This window comes from Danio rerio, chromosome 6 (assembly GCF_052040795.2).
Source record: "Danio rerio strain M-AB ecotype USA chromosome 6, GRCz13ab, whole genome shotgun sequence".
Lineage (NCBI taxonomy): Eukaryota > Metazoa > Chordata > Actinopteri > Cypriniformes > Danionidae > Danio > Danio rerio.
In genome coordinates, this window is record NC_141026.1 from 26245453 (window position 1) to 26263546 (window position 18094).

At 35.2% G+C, this 18094-nt stretch overlaps 1 protein-coding gene across 2 annotated transcripts in view; it reads right to left on the reverse strand.

The window, feature by feature from the left end:
- The window catches only part of gng12b (guanine nucleotide binding protein (G protein), gamma 12b), a 164380-nt gene that overhangs the window by 139901 nt on the left and 6385 nt on the right, over positions 1-18094 (reverse strand). The window contains exon 2 of one of the 2 annotated variants that reach the window (XM_087257204.1): positions 16060-16150. The exons of the other annotated variant lie outside the window; for it this stretch is intronic. The gene's annotated coding sequence lies outside the window, so the exon portion shown is untranslated. The remainder of the gene's footprint in view (positions 1-16059; positions 16151-18094) is intronic. 2 annotated transcript variants of the gene reach the window in all.

Sequence of the window (18094 nt, forward strand, 5' to 3'; positions counted from 1 at the left end):
AATTTCCCCAACAAGTGCAGAGCCCGGAGAACCATAGTGAGTGCTCTGGTTCTTTAATTTTTATTTATATTTATATTCATATTTAAATATTTATATTGTAATTTTTTTTTACACTTGCTAAGAAGAAATTGAGTACATTCCTAGAAAACACTTGAAAAGTTACGCAAACACACTTTGTATAAGTCATAAGAAATTCCTGCAGGAGCACAATAGCACAGATTCCAACCACAGTCAGTGTTGTTTTCAGTTCTCAAACAATTACAGCATTTCCTATCAACAAATGTTGACTTGACTGCCAACCTGTCTGTCAGATTTAGCACATCATTAATGCAAGCGCATCAGAACACACACAATTATGAACTCTGAGAAAGAAACAGCCATCGATTTCACACAAAAGACTGAAACTAAAACCTGCTGCTCTTGTTGTCCTGCAAGACGAAGGAATTTTTCCCACACTTCCTCCAGCAGGGGTGAAAACAACCTTTCTCAGCCAAGAGTAGTTCAATAATATGACACTCCATCACAGATTATATTACACTTTATGCATTCCAGGCTTCTCTGTTTAACAAGAATACACTCCTATTCATGTGAACTACAACTGTGTTGTGAGGAACTGAACGCACACTTGACCTGCGCTAACTGCTGTATTATTACAGCACTAGATGAGTTTTGACTGTGAAACTTCAGATTCAAACAAAAACTTTAGTTGTTTTTTTAAGAGCAGAACCCACAACAGAGTGAAAAAACAACACTATTCCTCCATGAGAAGTGGAGAAGAAGAGCTAGAGGAGAAAGCAGGTGTTTATCTCTGCCACATCCACTCCAAAATGTACATTTTTAGTCAAATTTATTATCAAATAATAGAACATTACGAGTTTACACATTACAAGAACATTAAAAACACAAGTTACATTTATTTAACTTACAAGCATGATGGAATCACATTTGTTTAAAAAGCACATTCTGTAGTTAGGTGGCTCCCTCTAGTGGATAATTCAACGTGAAAAGAATAACGTATTATGGTGCAAGGAAATCATCTGCAGCTGGAAGTTAATGAAAATTATTTCATTTGTTTATTAAACTATCCATTTCATTGAGTTTTATTAACGTTCAAACGTTCAAACATACCAAAACCCTAAACCTCTCACAGACAGTAATGTGAGAACAGTAATAATTGATGTATGGTGTCACAATAGTGTTGCCCTATTGATGCGTGCATGCCCAAGCAGCCACAGATGTATCCCTTCTAGGTTTTACTGTACTGAAGGGCCACTGACTGCCTTGCACAGTTTAGATTCAGCTTGCCTCAACACCTGTCTGGAAGTGTCTATTCCAAGATCTTGGTTAAGCAATTAAAAAAAGGTATAGGAGCTAAACCATTTAGGACATTTGGCTCTCTATGAGCAGGACTGTAGACCCCTGCCTAGCAAAACCGACTTAAATTGGTAAAATAAACTGACAATTGCAGCACTAGATTAGAGATTAGTCCTGGATGGTCACAATATGCAGCGTATTAATATACTAATGCAACAAAGACTCATTGGAAATACATGCTTCAGTCTGCCTTTTTGTGAAACCGCAAAAAATATACTTAACTAAACTTTACTAAAATACACTTTCATTCATCCATTCTCCTTCGGTTTAGTTCCTTATTTATCAGGGGTCACCACATTGGAATGAACTACCAACTATTCCGGCATATGTTTTACACAGTGGATCTTCCTTACCTTCCAGCTACAACCCAGCACTGGGAAACACCGACATTCACACACACACACACACACACACACACACACACACACACACACACACACACACACACACACACACACACACACACACACACACACACACACAGTGCAGCCAACTAAATTTAGTTTATTCAATTCACCTCATGGTATATACAGGAATCAGAGATTGAAATTCAATACCTTTTAAGACCTTTTTTAAGACTCTTTGTATGCATTTTAAGACCTCATCACCACTTCAGATTTAATTTTAACTTGCAATATATTTACAGACTATAAATACTGATTGCAAGAAATCAAATCAAATCAAATAAAAAAATCAGGCCTTTATTTGTCACATACACTTTCGTATAGTGAAATTGAACCATACACAAACATCACTATTTTCAGGGGAGACAGGTCAAAGAAGGTAGCATTTAGAAACAAAGTAAAATACATCTGGACAGAAAAAAAAAACACCCCCTCAGCTTGCCCTTGATTAGGGCAAAGTGAGAAAAGGGAGAAAAACAGCCCTATCTTAGCATAAGCACAAAACCCTAAACTAAAACTCTATTTATATACTGAATAAAAATGTTAATCCAGCCTTTACAACAACAGGAATAACAGTGTTTATCTGGTTTACTGCAAAAAACAAAGCAGCGTGATGTTAAATCTAGAAGGATTTGTTTGATTTTAGAAACTCCACACCATCCCAATATTCAAAAATTAAATTCAGGCAAACTTTAGCATACTGATACAACATTTAATTCCTTGTGAAATAGCATATCAGACTTTTTAATACTTTTAAACGGCCTTAAATTTCTCTAAATTGATTGATCAATTTTTAATACTTTTTAAGACCCCCCAGACACCCTGCACCTATAGTGCATGTCTTTGGACCGTGGGGGATACCGGAGCACCTGGAGGAAACACAAGCAGACACAAGGAAAACATACAAATTCCACACAGAAATGTCAAATGGCATAGCAGGGACTCAAACTAGCAACCTTCTTGCTGTGAGGTGACAGTTCTAACCACTGAGCCACCATGCCACCTTAAATAGTTTAAACCTTAAACATTTGACTGCAGTTTTAAGTGAAATGAATGCTATGGGTCAGTATGACTTTTTTCTTTTTTACACTAATCATATTTACATGGACATATGAATAAAGGATTATTCTGTGCAGTTCTTTGAACAACACCAACAAATACCACAAACCCACTTAACCGTGTCTATGTTTACTCCTTAACTGTGTCTATGTTTACACCTTAACAGTGTCTTTGTTTAGTAATCAAACACAAAACATAGACTAGTCTGCATTATTTAGTCAGAAGATGGCGCCAAACCGTCTAAAATGCAAAGCTGTTACAAATAATAGTATGACAATAAGCACATCTAATACAAACACCTCTACAACTTGCAGCTGAGAACACACAGTCAGAAGAAGAGCCGAGTGAAAATAGAGCAAATCAGGCTTAAAGAAATAAGTATAAAGTATTGTAAAAACACATGCAACAGACCAGGGGTCACCAATCTTGTTCCTGAAGGTCCAGTGCCCTGCCGGGTTTAGCGCCAACTTGCTTCAACACACCTGCGTGTTTCAAGTATACCAAGTAAGACCTTGATTAGCTTGTTCAGGTGTGTTTGATTAGGGTTGGAGCTAAAATCTGCAGGACTCTGGAGCTCCAGGAACAAGTTTGGTGATCCCTGCAATAGATCCTTTTTACATTCCTGGCTTTCTCAGTAGCGGAAGGCGACATAGCGGGGTAAACTTAGAGTGCAGTAAATGGGAGAGTACAACAAATATTTTTTACAGACCTATTTGCTGAAATAACAAAAGAAAAATGCCAGTGATTGGCATTTACTAAAAGTGATTGTAGTAGTAGTAGTAGTGGTAATAGTAGTAGTAGTAGTAGTAGTAGTAGTCGCAGTAGACATTGTTGTATTAATTGTAGCAAACGCTATAGTAGTATCAGTAGTAGTAGTCGTTGCAGTAGTATCAGTATTAGTAGACATTGTAGTAGTAGTAGTAGTCGTGGTTGTGGCTGTAGTAGAAGCATTAGTAGTTGTAATATAAGTAACTTTCTGTAGTAGTAGTTGTTGTAGCACTTGTGATTTATTATTATTGTTGTCAGTTATTACTGTTGTCCTTTCTCTCTTTTTACTCTCATATTTACTATCATACATTAATAAGCATTGTTGTTACTCCCTACCTCTGACTGGTTTCTTTCTATATGTTTTATCTATATCTGTGACACTTGCTTCATTTATTGACTGTTATTGTTCCTAATGTATGTACTCTGACCTGTCCACCAAGTTACCTTTACATGCATACACACACTCACACGCACACACTCACGCACATACCAGTTCCTGACTATATTGTTGATGTTTTTGTTGTTTTTGTTTTGTTGCTTTGTATTTGTTATCTGTTGATGTTTTCTTGTATTTGTATGATTTTTGCATATACTAATAAAAAAAATAATAATAATAAAAAAAAGAAAAAAAAAGAAAAATGCCACGATGGTGTTATCAAGCCTTTCAGAAAAAGGAAAAAAAATAGTGTGAGATTGATAACGGCAGCCAGAGGAGATAATAACGTCAAATTTAATGTCAGCCCCATACACGCTGCATTAAAAATACCTTGCATTAGCTGTAGTTCGTTTTTTGTAATTTGGCGCAGATCATATAATGCATTTATAAATATGTATACATGTTCATAAGTTTTTTTTTTTTATCTAAATGTTAAAAACTTTCAAGGATTTTGATGACCGTTAAACGTGTTATAACAGGCTTGTAAAAAGGGTCCATTACAAAGACTACAGAAAGAAAAAGCTGAATTCAGGACATTTTAGTAGACTTAGAAAACCCAGCCAGATGAAAGTCTCAAAACGAAAACAAATGGTCACACTAGTTTAGAGAAGGGTTTAGGGCAGTATTTCACTGGACTGAGCGATCTGTATGACCTCCTCAATCCTTCACCTCTTGCGTACAGATGGACATTTATCTGAAATATTCAACAAAACATTTTTAAGTAATGTATTTCTGTTTTGCAACAATGTAGACAGTGCCCTTTAGTGGATTTACCATCTGAAACATCCCACGAAATGTACCCCAGTGTTCTCCACCAATCAGCTGGTGTGTGTGGTGTGCAGTCTGGCGCAATATGGCTGCTGTCGCGTCATCCATGAGGATGCTATAGAGGTGGATAAGCAGATTTCCCCCAAAAAATGTTTAAAGCGCTTCGAGTGTCCAGAAATGTAATTAATTATTATTATTAATTACCTAAAGGAAAGTATTTCCCATTTTAAAAAATTACACTGATGTACATATTTCCTATGAGAATGTGTTCTACTAATTAGAAAAGTCTGTTAATTTTAGGTAAGAGGAAGGAATAAGCAATCTGAAATGTAGTCACGCTGAATAAGGCATTAATCAGTACTAATTAACAGCCAATATTATGGTAATATTCACCTAATACGCAAGTCATTACGTAATACTGATAACTGAATGCTCAGTTACTATGGATTTCAATAAATCTGCATGAGTAGTTCCAGTGAACTGTCATGTCATTCTATTAATCGCTTCAAATCATTAAAAATCATCAATAATCTACACTGCCTGATGCTGGGTCACACATACAAGAAGCATCGCAACGGCCCTTATTGTGCAATGCCAAGTCTTCAAAATATGAACATGCTATTTATGGCTGTTCATGTGCTCAGCAGCTTCCCTTTCCACTTAAACTTATTTCACTTAACTCGACTCATGCTTGAACAGTTAAGTTAAAGAATGCTTAACTGACTGTATTCTGATTATAAACTACTGTAAGTATTACATTATCATGATGTTAAAGCAACCTTGTGATACTGATTAGATTTAGAAGAGAAAAAAAAAGAAAATTTACTGTCCGCACATTTGCTGGTAAAGCCATTGGCTATAGGAACTCTAAAATTTGTGTGGACTAACTAACTGACTCCCTAAAATATAGACTTAATTAAATGATTACTTTTATACCAACCTTGTACAAAAGAAATTAATAAAATTTAATGTGGAAAATGTTTACTTCAAGGGATAGTTCACTCAAAAACGAACATTCAGTCATTATTTTCTCACCCTAGTATTGCTCTCACGTCGTATACCCTTTTTTTTTCAATTTCTATTCATTAATATTTAAATTTTGGGTGGTGCTTTAAGTTTGCAGAGCAATACAGAAGTCAGCACTGAAGTCAGGACCTTTCTACTGACTTTATTGTAATGTACTTCCAACTATTATAGATTTTTAATAGCGGAATAATGTTGGTTATTGCTCATCCTCACCATCTCTCACTCACAGTAAACTAACAGTTGGAGAGGATTAGTTAATGCCATTGCACAGCCAAGGCTAAGATTTATTCCCCCTGTAGATTTACCTGCATTTATTAATAGTTTACCTCAGAAAAAGCAGTGTGTGCCATCATAGTGAATAGTTCCATTATAGAAATTCCATGATAATGTTTTAACTTCAACTAAATGTTTGAATTCAGTGTCACATCTTGCAACAAGCACCATTCAAAAAAAAGTGATTATTACACTATAGTATAGCGGCACAATATTGGAAAATTCAGATATTGCAGTATATGGTTTTGCTGCGATATACAGTATATTGCAATATGAATACAATTTTTTTTAACCAGATTATTTAAATAGCACTTTTAGGAAAGATTACATTAATTTAGAACGACTGGGGTAATCAAGCCTTTTTTTATCATAAAATAAAAAAAATCATGCATAGATAAATACTACAGAGCAAAAATAAAAGTTAAATAACAGTGCTTTATGCTTTTCTGGAGAGTCTAACAGTATCAAGTACAGAAACTGGCCAATTGGCCATCATTGTAAAAATAATATTTAAGATTATCTTTATATTTTAATCTTTGATGAATAATCTAATCCTGCGATGTTGTTATTACACACATTGCTAAATCAATGCTCAAACTATATATTGTTCAGCATTACACTGTAACTACTAGTAAACAACCTGAAGTCAGCTAATTGCATGAGATAAACACCTTTGAATAGAGTTAGCTTTTTATTTATATAATTTATTAAGTTAAACTAGTTATGTATAATTAATTATGGTCCAGCAAAACAATAAATTCCACAAATAGTCTACTCTTTAGAATAGGGGAGTTTCAATAAGTAAATACGTCAATACACACATTTCAAATTTTTTATATATTTTTAATTGTCCATATGTGGTTAAAAAGAGAATGACTAGATTATTATTTTGACAATTATTATTATGGGTGATGCGGTGGGTAACGATGTCGCCAGTTCAGTTGGCATTTCTGTGTGGAGTTTGCACGTTCACCCAGTGTTTGCGTGGGTTTCCTCCAGGTGCTCTGGTTTCCCTCACAAGTCCAAATACATGGGGTACAGGTGAATTTGATAAGCTAAAATTGTCTGTAGTATATGTATGTAAATGAGTGTGTATGGATATTTCCCAGTGATGGGTTGCAGCTGGAAGGCATCTGCTGTGTAAAACATATGCCGCATAAGTTGGTGGTTCATTCCGCTGTGCCGACCCCAGATTAATAATGGGACTAAGCCAAAAGGAAAATGAATGAATAAAAGAATGAATAATTATTATTATTGCATTTGCTGCATGTAACACTAGGGGTCAGTGTTGCCCAGCAGGAGATTCTCTTACAGCTTGAGACGGCAAGAGTATTGATTGTAATGGTCAGTGAATTTATTAATTTTAATTAATTTTATTTCAGCTTAGTCCCTTTATTCATCGGGAGTCGCTACAGCAAAATAAACTGCCAAATTATCCAGCATTTGTTTTACACAGAAGATGCCCTTTCAGCTGCAACCCAGTACTGGGAAACATCCATACACACTCATTCACATGCATATATTACGACCAAGTTAGTTTATTCGGTTCACCTAAACTGCATGTCTTTGGACTGTGGGGGAGACCGGAGCATCTGGAGGAAACCCATACAACCACTGGGAGAACATGCAAACTCCACACAGAAATGCCAAGGAGTTGAATCAGTAACCTTCTTGCTGTCAGGCGACCGTGAGCCACCATGTCACCATTTTCTTTCTAATATATAATATTTTAAAATTAGAATGTTGTAGCTTTCTCATATCATGCAACACTACTTAAGTGTTTGAATGCTGTTCGTTCAGCTTGCCTCATTATCACATGAATATATTACATCAATACAGCAAAGTATATATATATATATATATATATATATATATATATATATATATATATATATATATATATATATATATATATATATATATATATATATATATATATATATATATATATGAAAAAATGGACATTCTTTACTGTATATTGCACATTGCACTTTACTTTACTTTACAAAATATCTTTAGGGATAAATCTCACTGGGACAGTACCCCCAAAAGAATAAATTTGGACCATATTAACACAAAAATAAATAATGGTAATAATGTTCACCTTTTTAAGGTAAGACATTCTTTTAAGAGTTATTCAACTTTTTTTGCACATTGTTCTGTTTACATTTTTTTATGTAACCTAGTTAAGTTTATTTTAATGGTATTTTGGTATGGTATATAGTATACCGAACATAGCACTTAATAATTAACACTTGCACATGAAAAATTTGTTCTGTCTTCGCTTTATAATACAGTCCATGTTTCAGAAATGAAATAAAGCCATTCAAACCACATTATAATAGCAAATAAAAGACTGTATAAAACTGAACTTAAAATTAAACTGAAAAAAGTCAAATCATACTGATCCTACATACTATATGGAAGCTTGTTTATTCTAGTGTATCATATATATCCAACCTTGCTAATTATTCAATTTTATTTTCTCAAGTTATGTTTAACAAAGCAAGTTTTTTTTAACATACAAATTAATGTTAAAAATTATTAACAAAAAAAAACATTTGTTGTCATGATATTTTGTCATATAATTCTATTCACAGTGTAAAAGGAAGTTCTAACAACAAAAATTCCAGGGGAAAACAATACTCAAAAAACAGGGAAATGCTGATCATTTGGCTCTGATTGGATATCAGATATCAAGGACATTATTTGGAACAGGATCACAAACCAGTTTAACCTCAAAAGCTTACCATTCACCATACGCAGGTTGGCATAAACCACAGAAGCACGACAACATCTGAGAAACATATTCTTGGAAAATCCCTACGGTCTTTATTTCCTCAAATGTTTCTGAGACTGCATTACTTTTTGCATGATCCCAACTGCCATGAAAATAAGCGATAGCCAAAACTGTATATGGAATCTCCAGCTTTTCTACAAGCGTTGTTTACAACAAAACATTATTTTAACCCTCAGAACACGCACTGTACCTTATAAACACGGCTTAAAAAGAATAATGTACACCTGGAACTTGCGAATGGTTAACCAAAAGTAGAGCTTGCCAGACTGAGAAAGTGTTTTCAGTTTTTTTTTTTGTTTTTTTTTGTGCAATATACATCAGGCAGTCGCAGATAAATGAGTGTCTTTGAAAGTGCCATTTGAGAATGAAACTATACTAGTCTATATTAGAAAGTATGTTTATTTTGGACATAAAGCAGCTCTTATCTGTGTGAGGTGTTAAATTTATTACAGTCTCTTGTATAAGCAGCTGGAGGGGTCAATTTCGCCATTGCCTAGCAACTTTTTATATGCTTGCACACTGCAATCACTCAGCAAAACTCATAGCAGTACAATATGGCTGTATATCAGCACTGGTGGGAGGCGTGCTTTGGCACGAGGCAGCGGGCAGAGTGGCTTATTGTCTTAGCAGTGCTAATATACAGCCAAATCGCACTGCTAGAGTGTGATATTGCATATATACAACAGTCCGATGGCATACTGGTGTATATGAAAAAGAAAATCAAACATGAAGAGTCTAAAAATCCTTTTGTATGAAAAACTACTTTCTTCCGCCATTCCTTCACATCTGCAGCTGACATCAGAACAGCAGAAACTGTTGCTGCATGAACGTCACTTTAGAGCTAGTATTTGAATGATTATCTAGCATAATAGAAAAAGTGATGACAAAACAGGTGATTTTGCTCACATTTTAAGATTATAAGGCTGAACGGTATGAAATGCTATCAGTCTACAGAGATATCTCCCAGAATTTTTCTGTTGCAATCGGGAATAATTAACCCCAAAAAAAGCCAAAGCAGCACTAACACAACCAGATTACAGTTGCGTTTGCGATAAGTAAGGCATTTCTTCTTTCTTTTTACTGAACTAATCTGCAGAAACGACAACAGGAGACTCTGTAGAAACAGATGACCAAGCAAAACATAACTTAGGGTTATACAAAGAGTGGCCAGCACTACAGTTATATTGTATAAATACAGCACTACAACACAAAAGAGAGAAATCGACTTAGAAAAAGTTTTTCAGTTTTTCTCTTTTAAGTGCTTATTATACGATCTCTGTCACCATCTTGTGGACGAACAACGTCTAATGGCTAATGGCTAATGGCCGCCGACACGCTGTCTCTTCGAAATTATAAATATTTAAAATAGGCACTATCCTTATAAATAAACTGCATAGATGCAATCTAAAGAACTATATTCTCGGCTAAAAAGCCTCAAAAGTACATTATGTTGTCCAACAGCTACATTATTTGTCATGAAGTTTATTCACCTGCTGTCACTCTATGTGGACGGAGTAAAGCTGTGGTCACATTAGAGTTTGTGCATGTGAAATTCTTTCATACGGCACCGCAAAAAGGAGCGGGATTAAACAAGATTATTAGACATTAAATAACTGAACCGGTCTGACGCATTTATGTGCTTATGCATGGAAGTCTATAGGGAGAAAAGTCCAGCATGACCGCAGTTTAATCCACAAGGTTGAGGAGGCTGTACGAGTGTTGTTATTATGGCAATATCGCATGGCTATTAGCCTATCAGAATCGAGAACCTTACAGAACTATTGTATAAACACAAATATATACAATTGGTACACACCTAAACTAATTATTTAGGAGATGAACAGCACTTGCTAATTACAGGCAGGTGTGTTTGATATGGATAGCAACTGAAATATGCAGAAAGGTACATCTCCAGAAACAGGGTTGGTCACCCCTGGTATTAAAAAATACAAATTGGTGGATTTTTCAGTGGATTTCTACCTTAATGGTATTTTAACATCATTTGTGCATCTGACCATTTAGGCACAATAAAACTTGTAAAACAACTCAGTTCTGTTCTTGCACAGTGTTTGAGAAGCGGCTGTAGACAGAACAGTGTGAAAGTTCTTAGTTCTCTTCATCTTTTTAATGTTTAAATTTAAATTAGAAAGAGCTTAAAAAGACAAAAAAGTCAACTTTATTGACAAAAAGCCAGATCAGAAAAGTAACAATTCAACTGTTACAATTCAGACTATGCAGCACTACTAATTCGATCCTAGACCAGCAACGAGATGATCCCAAGGTTTCCATATCCTGGACCAGGCCGTATCCTGAGCAGCTGCTGTAGTGTTCATGGAGGAGTCAAGAGAATATGATACTGATTCCTGTGACGCTCCAGGGACAGACAAGTCTTCGGTGAGGTCCAGCTTTGGAAATGGTCGTGCCCAACTGATCCTGGTTTCTCGCGAGTTTTTTAAATTCTTTATTTTCAACAATTGGTGAAGTATTTTCCTTGCCGCTGTTGCCACTGGCTTGCATGGTTCGGGATCTGTAGAGCTGCACATCGATGGATTGCTCTTCAGTGTTTGGACTCTCTGTAGTGACTATTAAACCACACTGAACTTGAGCTGAACTGAACTTAAACTCTGAACTACACTTTAACTACACTTTCAATTTACTATGATCTTCTATGTGAAGCTGCTTTGACACAATCTACATTTTAAAAAGCGCTATACAAATAAAGGTGAATTGAACTGAATTATACTGTTCTGAAACATGAAAAGTCTTTTCTTAATAGTGCAAATCCCAAGTGCTAATGTGAAGACATTTGTGCACAGAGTTTACAAATTACTGATTGGATGTTTGGATAAATTTCTTTGCAAGATTTTCCTGTAGAACCTACTGTTATTTGTAAAAGTATCTGCAAAAATGTATGCTTTGCAGTAAATCTCTAAACCTTTCAAAGTCAAGATCTGCACAGAGAGACGTAAGAAGCTTGTAATTGTTAAGTCTGAATGCTGTCAATAAATGACTAATTGTAGCACTAAAACTACAAAAACAACATGAAACTAAGAGTGTGGCTTTACAGAGAAAACTAAGACAGGGGCTCAAGTCTGGGTTTATAGATCACTAGGCAACCAAGCAGGAAGGGGGACAGAAAGTACTCCAGATGAAATGGTTTAATAAAACAAGAAGTCATAAAGTAGAGGCAAAGTCCAAATATTCTGTCTCACTTCTGATTTAATGTGAGTATAAATCACTTACATGTTTTTTTAAGCTTAAAATCCTTTCAGATTCATTTGGGACTCGTATTCGCCCAATAAGTCAGTCATTTGTGTAATCTAGTTGTCAAAACACAACCGTGACAGACGATAAAGCTTTAGGGACTGAGAATTGTGAGAGCTGAGGTTATTCTCAGTCATGCTAATACACAACACTAGCTCAGATTCTGAACTAATTTCCAGAGATAGTAAGGCATGCCAGCACCACCTCATCTGTTAAACAGCATAAAACATATGCTGATAGAAATCTGGGGTTGCCACAGCGGAATGAACCGCCAACTTACACTTTGTTTCACACAGTGGATGCCCTTCCAGCTGCAACTCATCACTGGGAAACACATACATACTCATTCACACACACACACACACACACACACACACACACACACACACACACACACACACACACACACACACACACACACACATCACGGTCAATTTTAGCATACCCAATGTACCACGTCTTTGGACTTGTGGGGGAAACCAGAGCACCCAGAGGAAACCCCCGCGAACACGGGGACACCATGCATACAGAAATGCCAACTGACCTAGCCCAGGCTCGAACCAGTGACCTTGCTGTAAGGTGAACGTGCTATCCACTGCGCCACCCATTTCTTGATTTTAATTCTCTTAAAATTACAGGTTCTAAGTTCTGTTTGTTAAAACCAAAAGTTTCTTTCGTTACTGTTGAAACTGAAAGCAAATGACATTTGTCTCCTCCTGTTTTTGGCTAATCCATGACTTAAAAACAGTAATGTGATCAGAACCGGTAAAGATTTGTGATAACACACAGTTACACACACACACACACACACACTTTCATTCATTCATTCATTTTCCTACGGCTTAGTTCCTTATTTATCAGGGGTCACCACATTGGAATGAACCACCAACTATTCCGGCATATGTTTTAAACAGCGGATCTTCCTTACCTTCCAGCCGCAACCCAGCACTGAAAAACACCGACATACACTAGCATTCGCATTCGCATTCACACACACACACACGCACACACACACACACACACACACACACACACACACACACACACACACACACACACACACACACACACACACACGGTAAGATGGAGAGCTATGCCAAGAGCAACATATAACTAAAAACAACAGAACTTGCTATAATCATTGACACTGTCTAAATTAGATATGACATAACTAATGTCTCTTTCAATAGACCCATTTCTGACTTTAAGATGAACTGTAAACAGCTTCTATCTGCTGAAGCATTAGGCAACAAAAACTGTGTGTAGACGATGTAAGATGCCACAACAATAAAACTCACCCATAAATCCACTTGCCATGGCTCCTGTCAGAGCATGAGTTGGAAAATACAATATTTTTTATGTACAGAAAATGTTTTATGGCCTGTTTGTTTTGTGCTTTTAATTAAATCAATATGCCAAGTGTTAACACAATCCATTAGTTTTATTTGTTTTTTGAACAACCAAAACTTCTCATCCATAAATTATTAAAAACAAAGGACGCTCATCTCTACCCACACATCATGCTTTACACTATTGGTTTAGGTGCTGAACCTATTTTGTTACTTTATTAACTACTGTGTGTGTGTGTTGCTTGGCAACCGCTTACATCCCTAGCCAATGAGTCGGTGAGGTTTTCTTTTTTCTGCCTTTCCATAGGCAATAACATGAATGAAGCATTCATTACTGACACCTAATTAACCAGCTCTCAGCGAGTGACCCTGTTCATCATTATTACCTTTTAAATAAGCTTTCTGCAAATCTCTCCAAGGTCCACAACTGACATCCAAGATGACACAAACACCTGGCACATCAGGTTGTAACCTCAATAAATACTGTATTTGACATCTTCTTAGATTTTTCAATGTCTTTAATACAGTTAAAGTCAGAATTATTAGCACACCTTTGAATTCTTTTTTTCTTTTTAAAATATTTACTAAATGATGTTTAACAGAGCAAGGACATTTTCACAGTATGTCTGATATCACAGTATGTCTGAATATTTTTTTTCTTCTGGAGAAAGTCTTATTTATTTATTTCGGCTAGAATAAAAGCAGTTTTTATTTTTTTTTTAAAAATAAAAAAAAGTTTAGGACAAAATTATTCGCCCCTTTAAGCTAATTTTTCATTCGACTGTCTACAGAACAAACCATTGTTATACAATAACTTGCCCAATTACCCTAACCTGCCCAGTTACCCTAATTAACTGAGTTAAGCCTTTAAATGTCGCTTTAAGCTGTATAGAAGTGTCTTGAAAAGTATCTAGTAAGATATTATTTACTGTCATCATGGCAAAAATAAAATAAATCAGTCATTAGAAATGAGTTATTAAAACTATTATGTTTAGAAATGTGTTGAAAGACAATTATCTGTCCAGTAAACAGAATTTGGGGAAACAAATAATAAACAGGGGGGGGGGGGGGGTAATTCAGGGGGGATAATAATTCTGACTTCAACTGAATATATTATTTATAATAATTTCATAAAATATGATGGCAGACATGCAAAGCTTCATTCAAATATCTCAATAAATGCTTAATGCAAATATTATGTCAGTATGAGAATGACCAAAATGAACAATATGTACAGTAGGGCCAGACAGAATCTGCAGATATGTTTTGCTATTTCTGCACAGAATTTTGTACAAAATCTGCAGATTTATGCGAAAAGATTTTGGGAGCATCTTACTAAAAACTTAATATATGAAATAAAGAATAATACCTTTTTACTTCTATTTAATGTTTACAATGCAAATCCAGTTAGATCCACATATTTGGTAAACAAAGCAATTCTCTCATATAATATGTCTACTAAAAGACAGAAAATATTACTTTACAAACTATATTGTAATAAATCATATGAACATTTTCATATTAGTCTATAATATTACTGAAATTAATTTAAAACCTGAATAAATATTAATTTACACACTTTTACACAAGTAAATAAATAGACTAAATGATGGGCCAAAAATATGCAGATTTCTGCATGTTCCAGTAGTTATCCCAATTACCAGTTATAGTAGTTATAGAATTCTGATTTTGCAGATTCAAATTAATCAAAAGTCCAACAAGCAAGCATTCTTCAATAAAATATACAACAGTGTTGATAATTCTTCCTTCAATAAGAATCATCCTATGAATCCCATATTGTATGCATTAATCAATTAGTAAACGATCTGGACACAATGCATGTTTGGGGCTTCACTGCTGTGGTGTAAAAATTAACTTTAACCATTGACTCTCAACCTTCTGAAGTAGTGAGGAACAAAGCATTTTCCCTTACAGATCACGATTCATCTTCTCGACATGATGCATATACCAAGTCTGTGCAAATAACAACCATGAACTCCGGAAATAACTTTACGATTTGAAACTCTGCAGGATGTTTTCAATTGCTTAGCATTGTGCTAAAATAAAATGTATTAAATGTTTTAAAAGGTTATTACATGGACATTTAAATAATTCCTGGCAATATTTTGCTTATGTTCTTATGTTTCTTTGCTTACCAATATTTGCTTTTAACATTACTGTATTTATTTCATAGGCGACATTTTAATTACGTTCAAATTCCAGATTTTTTTAACAAAACTGGTTCTGATTCTAAAAAAAAAAAACGTTGTTAGTCGAGTATATGTTGCTGCTCTTGAATCCATAAGATCAGTACGTTACACTTGGCTGAGTTAAATATTGAGGCAAGACAGGAAAGCTGCTTTCAGATAGTGCTTTGAAGTTTAGCTGCAATTTAAGCTGTTAAGAGGTGTTACTTCTACCGTAAGTGTCTTGCATGGTGCAATCACCAGTGCCTGAGCAAAATCTTCTGGGAGATTAATGAAATGAGTCAATGAGTGAGGTAATGTACTCTCTAATGGTTAGACTAATGAGTTTTACCTTCAGTCCCCTGAGCCAGATCACACTGATGCCAGAACAGCTCGACAGAGTCTTAGTGTGGGCCAGATCACATGAGGTTTGCCGGGTTTCTCTACAGCAGAAAATCAAAAATGAATTGTATTCTTTAATTCAGTCACATAACGGATACAGCTGGGGTGGCCATAAAATTACAGACTTCAGCTCAGATTAATAATGTCCTAAAGTGATCATCACTAGAGTTTGTGGCATAGACCAAAATCCATCTGCGTCGGAATTGGTTAGATTGGTTTGTGGGCTGAAAAAAATCAACCCCAAGTCTACTTAAAAATGTTGGTGGGGTACAAGTAATGTGACCTTCAGTAGAATTTGAATTTGTTTTTAGAAAACAACCCCACTTAATGTGCAGAAGTGAACAGTCACAAATGACAAACTTTCAGTCAAGCAGAGAAAAATTTGTATTAACATGAACAAAATGTGCAAAATGTGTTTACATGCAAACTAGTAAACTAGCTACGCTGAAAACATGAGTTTCTAAGGTTTTCAGATTTCTCAGTAACATTATAGGCCAAATGTCAGTAGCTCAAAAACACTGTTTGTATTGTTAAAGTTGATTTCACAAACTTTTGCTGCATCAACAATGTTTATCTCTGCCTTGCAGATGTGTTTAAATTCATTATTTTTTATAACGATTTCTCTTAATCTTCAACAGAGCAGTGAATTGGTGACTAGTAAGAACTGAATCAAATTAGGCTTGTTTGAGATGGCCAAAATCTGCGCAGAATCGATCACCGGTGATCACCGCAAGATGCATGCCAGTTAGAAATGTGTCCGAGTTGCTTTCGCCTCAAGATATTCTCTATCTTGTTTTTACTGCGGTTTTCACAGTATTTTCTAGTCTAATAGTTTTTATTCTGGAGAAAGTCTTAGGCTGTTTATTTTAGTCTGGCTAGAGTAAAAGCAGATTATATAGGCCTAATTAGCATGTCAATATAATAAAACCCTTAAAAATGTATTTATGTCAAACAAACATTTGTCATGACCTGTCACTCAAAAGCATCTTGCTATAGCTACTTATTTTATAATGTAGCCAAATGAGATTTCTTGAAAGTTTTCTTGCTGTAGAAGCAGTTTATTTTGTCGTTCTTTTAACATTTGTTGAATATACAGATTTACATTTTAAATACACCCTTTTAAGTAATGAACTGTTCATCTTCTTTGATTGTGACCATCTTTTTGTAAAAACAGTGATATTTCAATTGCATCCACTCCCACATTAAAAAATACTATAATAATTTATAGGAATACAATAGTGTTTTTGAACCATATTATAACCTATTTAAATTCTATAATTGCTCTGGTATCACAACAGCTATAAAAAAAACAATACTGAAAAAACATGTTTAAAAAATGCTTTAATATTTACATTTTAATATTTAAAATCACCATAGTATTTTTTCATGAGATCATTCATCCGCGATAAAAAACGCAAAAGCGATCTCGGCCACTGGTGACGTTCTCGTCTACAATGCAATCAAGGCGATGCGCACCTCAAACGAGCCTATTGACTCATGTGTGATTGGCTGTTTGTTGCAGGTCATACTTTCAGCTGAATGTGTTTTATAGTTAATCTAAAGGGTTAAACCTGGCAGAACATTAAAATCAAGTGTTGTGGAACCTCTTACTTAATCTTAACCAGGTTGGATTTCTTAGGTTTTGTCAACTCTACTTTTACTCTGTAACCCAGAGTTTGTTCAACTTGTTTTGCGCAACAGGCCTCAGGAAGTGTTGATAAAATTCAAAAATATAAATTGGAAAGAAATTGATGTTTGTAGTTAGAATGCTGATAAAAGCATTTGAATGTAATGCTAAATTGAAGTATTGGGCAGAAAACTACTTGTTCAGGTCAGATTTTGCTTAGGCTGTTTTTAAAAAAAGAAATCCAGGTAACGTATTTACACAACATTACACGTAGCATCTAATTTAGCATAATTGGTTAACGACACATGCAAGTCTGAATGCCACTTGCCCTGTGCAGAAATGCTCTGGTAAGCAATTA